Here is a 6,000-nt window from a genome sequence, read left to right on the forward strand (position 1 = left end):
TTAATAATTCACACCACTGGTTTTTTTTCCCCTGTCTGTATTCCTGCAATCACCTGCAGGTTTTGAAAATTACAATATAAACTGAAACTGGGCTGCACTAAGATCTGTTTGTCTAATATAGTCCCATCATTTCTCCTCCTGAAGGTCTGTTTATGCCAGTTATAACTCTCTTTAATAGTCTTGTCCATTTTCAGCACTTTTCCTGCTCAGGAGCAAAGCAAACTGAAAAGAAATGATTTAACTTAGGGAGGTTTAGAATAAAGAGCAATTATTCCTCCTGTTCATTAAAGTATTTTATTCTCTACTCTCAGCACCTACCTGTTGTCAAAACACCAAGGTACCAGAGTAAACACTTTTATCCCATATTAATTACATTAATGTTTGAGGTTAAACGTCTGGCATTCCTGAGGGAAAGTGCACTTAAAGGATTGCTGATGAGGCCTGAAGTGACCTGAAATGACACATTTCCCCTGACCTTGGGCTATTTGCCACAGCCATGGGAGTCTCAAACTGAGCTTCACCAGTTATGTTCCCCAGAGGAGAATTCCCAGTCTGCGGAGCCTCCTCTTCCCAAACCCTGCTCCCATGGCAAACCAGGATGTGCAGTCCCAGCCTTTGTGCCTGGTGCCACAATTTTGTGGGAAAACCTCCCACTACTTCTTTTTGAAGCACAGTTGATTTTTTAAGTCTGAAAGTTCTCAAAGATTGTGCTCAAGAGCACGTGTGTGGGGAGGAGGCGGTGGAGGGGAGTACAAAGTCGGAGGAGGAGCTGGAAATGGAGGATGTTTCTTTGACACTCTCCTTTTCATATCACCATTTCCCTTTTTCCAAGTACCGGAAAGTTTAGTGCTTTCCACCCACTCCCAGCGGGGGGTTAGGAATAAGAGAAAGATTTTTTTGTTGTTGTTGCCTTTGTTCTGCCACGCAGAGACTGTATCAGCCCTAATGTCCCCCAGCTGTTAATCAGAATGAGATACAGGATATTAAAAAACATTTGTGCTTCTCTGAAGTTCGGGGGGCTCCAAAAATACCCTTTGTCTAAATGTCGGGGGCTCAGTGGCAGCCCCAGGGCAACCCGTTGATGGAAGAGGAGTGGGCAGGACATGGCCTGGGCTCTGACTGGGGTACAAAGGAGAATCAAAAGAGCAGAAGATTCCTGCCCTGCTTTGCCTATCCCTCTGAGGCTGGACGTGACCTTGCCTGTGGAGGTTGTACTGCAGCCCTCGGATAAGTGGTGGAATCACCCCCCAGAAAAGTCACTTGTGATGGGGTTTGCGTGCTGGGCTGTGACACTGCAGTAGATCGAGGAGGAGGGACAGGGAACTGTGCCATAACTTGTCTTTAATCCTTCAAACAGTGTGAGTCAAATACAGAGGGTTTTTTAGAGGGGATCAAGTGCTTCCATCCTGTGTTGTTGTGGAAACCTCAGGAAGGCAGAAAGAGCAAACAATAACCATGATCAGAATTTGCATCACTACTTCTGGGCCTGCAGCACAGTGGGTGGAGGGTGAGAGGACCCCTGACCACCTGAGAGACAAGAGTGAAGGAGGTCTGGCAAAGCTAAAGGGCCTGGACATGGCTGTGAACAACATCAATCACAGAATCATAGAATCACAGAATCATTTAGGTTGGAAAAGACCTCCAAGATCATCAAGTCCAACCTGTGACTGATCCCCACCTTGTCACTCAGACCAGAGCACTGAGTGCCATGTCCAGTCATTCCTTGAACACCTCCAGGGATGGGGACTCCACCACCTCTCTGGGCAGCCCCTTCCAATGCCTGACAACCCTTTCCATGAAGAAATTCCCCCTGATCTCCAACCTGAACCTCCCCTGCACAGCTTAAGACTATGAAATGGATAGGAGAGGGGGAGTGAATTAAAATCCTACCCCTAAATCACAGCCCCAGGACTGCAATTGAAAAAGCTGTGCACCCAAAGCTGAACAGAAAATGCACAGAGAAACTCTACTCCCAGAAGAATCAAACCCAAGCTGACCCCTGTGATCCTGGCTTTGGCTTTCAGTGACTCTGCGTGACAAGGTGACACCCTTTAAAGTGAGTCAGGCAGCTGTACCACATACCTATTTATTACCCCACCTTGCAGAAAAAGCTGCCAGTTTTATACAAGCACATCTATAATTTAACAGAGTCCCTTTCAGAAAGGGATGCAGTGGGAAGCCTTGACCCTCAAAGCACTCGGCTGATATTTATAATCCAAACAAAGGCTACGCAGTCACGGTGCTTTTGTTTATAAATCAGACATTTGTGCACCTTCCATGGGCTCCTAAATGTGGCTTTGAGGATAAGGCTGTAGTAAATTGTACCAGCCAGTAAATACGGATTGCTGAGCATGGCATTTCCAGATGCTGAAGCAGAGTCTAATCACCAAACTGGGAGCAAAGGGAATGGCTATAAATGTGCAGTGTGGAAGAGCAACATCCTCCAGTGATGCTTTCCCTGTTTCCAGTCTGTGTCACTACCATGACATACACATAAGTCACCATCATCAGTCCCTGACTGTTATTGGGATACAAGCACAGGGCAAAGCAAGCCAAGGAATCCTGCTGAAGGCTTTCCTCCAAGTTTTAGACACTCAGCCATCTGCACAGCTCTCAGAAAGGCTTGGTAGATCCAGTTTCTCCATTGTCAGATGTGATACCTCTTTCCTGAGAGCTGAGATGTGTGAAAACAAGTGGGAAAAAAACTGGAAGTGTTCAAGGTCAGGTTGGATGGGGCTTGGAACAACCTGGTCTAGTGGAAGGTGTCCCTGCCCATGGCAGGGGGGTTGGAACTAGATGTTCCTTAAGGTCCCTTCCAACCCAAACCATTTTATGATCCTATGATTCTAAGTGGTACAAATTTTATACTTTTCATCTTTTTTTACAAGCCTGTAGGAAATATTTTAAGAGAAGCAATGAATAAGAAATTCCATTATTCTTATCTTCTTATTTCCCTATCATTTTGTCAGGGTCACAGTGTATCACGTAGCTCATACTGGCAGAGTGTCCAGTGCTCAGTCCTGCCTCATTTGTCACATTGTGCTTCATACCTACCTCTAGCTAACTTTGCACATCCCCTGTAATACCACTAATACACCCTGGAGCATGTCTGCAGAGTTGGGATTACATCTTTCTACCTTTTATCTTTTCTTTTGCATATTGCTACAGACATGACTATACTTGTAGTTTCTTCTTTCAATCCAGCTTTGACAAGAATTTCATTTGCCACATTATTTTTTAACACTTTTTTTCAAAGGAAACACCACATTGTTCTGGTTCCCCCCCCCATCTTTTAATTGTGTATTTCTTACCATGGTCTGTGTCTTATTTACAACATAGTCCTCATTTGTGTTGGTACTAGAACCAATTAGTCTGTTGTCCATCTATGATATAGTTCACTATCCCTACACATTCCAATTCTGCAGCACTCACACATCTTTCCCACTGACCTTTCTGTCATCATAAAACATATCTTCATATAAATTCTCAACTGTGATTTTATACATTGTGAATTATTCCTAATCCTTCTGTTTGCTCTGTCCAGTTTACTCTTGCATCTGAATATCATACATATACCTCTTCCCTTGACCATACTGGGCATGTTAGACTTATAAGTTTATCTTATTAAGACTTAATTTTATTTTACTTAGCAGTTTTTTCCTTCTGGGGAGCTTCTAAATGATTATAGAAGTCAATTCTCTCAGTGTCTCCTAATATTCTGTTAATTGGTCCTCCACCACATTTGTGAAGGGTGTATTAGTACCCACATTGGTTTGTGGGTATTTCCTATGTATTTCAGAAGTTAAAAAAAAGAAACTGTCTGCAGTTTTAACCATTAGACTCACATAATTCCAGATTTGCTACTAAAAAGAATTGGGATTGGCCTCTTTTTTAGGAATTGAATAGTCCTTCTTTGTATGTATGAGCACTGAATCCAGTATTTAACTTTGCACAATTATTGTTATTATGAATGCCACTGCAGTTATCGTTTCCCTTAAGGAAAGTCATGAAAAATCCTACCCATTTCTATTCCTGGTATAATTTACCTCCCATCTGGTGAAAGCCCATTGCTATGGTGATGGCACCAGGAGGGATGTGCTGTGGGAAGGAGCTGACACAGAGAGGAAAAGGTGTGGTCATGGCACCGGTGGAGAGACTCCAGTGAGGGGCAGAGTGTCAGGACATTTTGGTCCTTACTGTATTTTGCCGTGTTAGAAAGTCATGGACAACAGTTTTGGGTGAAGACAAACAAACTTAGCATGGGGCTTAGGGGATGGAAAAGTGGATGTCCCTAATCTGCTGGTGCTTCTGCCAGGCAGGGGTGAAAGATATTGTATAAGCAGGGAGAACTCCAATCTCTCTGAACTATTTGGTGCAATGGCTGTTCATAGAATCACAGAATCACAGAATCACAGAGTCATTAAGGCTGGAAGAGACCTCCAAGATCATCGTGTCCACTTTGTGCACGATCCCCACCTTGTCAACCAGACCAGAGCACTGAGTGCCACGTCCAGTCGTTCCTTGAACATTTCCAGGGATGGGGACTCCACCACCTCTCTGGGCAGCTCCTTCCAGTGCCTGACAACCCTTTCTGTGAAGAAATTCTTCCTGATGTCCAACCTGAACCTCCCCTGGCACAGCTTGAGGCCATTTCCTCTTGTCCTGTCCCTTGTTCCCAGGGAGCAGAACTTGATCCCACCTGGCTCCATCCTCCTGTCAGGAAGTTGTAGAGAGTGAGAAGGTCCCCCCTGAACCTCCTTTTCTCCAGGCTGAGCCCCCCCAGCTCCCTTAACTCCTCCTCACAGGACTGATTCTCTAGACTCTTCCTCAGCTCTGTTGCCCTTCTCTGGACATGCTCCAGCACCTCAAATTTTCACTAATTGCTTCTGAATGGGGCTGTCCATTATGGAAACACCATTCATTCAAAACATGCCTTTGCTTATGACAATTCCTCTGGGTTAGGATGATGTTTTACCACCCCAGTTCAGCTGTTCCCTGCTGTTCAGCCCTCCAGAGCCAAGCACGAGAACTCTCCCTACAAAGAGAGGGAATGTCAAAATTAAGCCTGATGCAGAACGAAAAATGTAAACCATTCTGCTGCAACTTTCAGGGTGGTTAATGATGAGAGCATGGATTTATCTAATGGGCCACTTTGATCATTTACTTCACACACTGTCTCATCCTGCAAAGGGCTGAACTCACGGAGCTGAGGACACTCGACATCACACAGAAAGGGGTCCCCAGATCTAATTTGATCCTGACAAAGAATTCTTGTGGAGAAACAGTCCTATAGAGCTTTGCAGGCAATAAGGTAATTAACAGATCATAGGACCACTTGGGACATTAAAGACTCAGCAAACCCAATAGACCAAAATGGCTGTAAATTCTGCTAAGGCTAATTCAACCATGATGCATTAAAATAAGGGAGAGAACAGAAATAAATAGGTTCAGAGTCTCTCACACAGCAGCTCTGAACTATTGCTTTTTTTCTACCATCTGAAATCTTATTAACCTGCAAGTAGGGTTTTTTTATTATTATTGTTTTTTCACCCCCCTTTTTCTTGATTGCTTGGTTTGTACTACATCCAAATGACTCTGGGCTGTATGAATTCCAAGAAAGCTTTTGAAGTAGTTCATAAATGCAGCAGAAAATAGTTGTAAACAGTAATTGAAAAAGGTAAGAAGAAAGCACCATCTGCCTTTTTAAAAAGCATTGTTCACTAGGAAGATCAAATGTATATTTAGCTCGTTTTGCATGAAAGAATTAAAAAGAGGAAAACAAAAATCTTCTTGATCTTTGTTCTGCTTCTTGTGACAGGTATGGAGAGGACTGAGCTCTCATTGGTCTCCCTGGTCTAATCAGCTTCATTACAGTTATATAAGTGGAAAAGTAGCTGCCCAAGATCTCATCTTGCGGAACTGCTGCAGAATGAAAAGCAGGGGTCTGCCCAAGGCGCTGAGGAGATGTTGAGTGGGCACTGGCAGAAGCAGGGCAGGAGC

The sequence above is a fragment of the Corapipo altera genome, unplaced genomic scaffold, assembly GCF_003945725.1.
Source record: "Corapipo altera isolate COAL_440 unplaced genomic scaffold, ASM394572v1 75, whole genome shotgun sequence".
NCBI lineage: Eukaryota > Metazoa > Chordata > Aves > Passeriformes > Pipridae > Corapipo > Corapipo altera.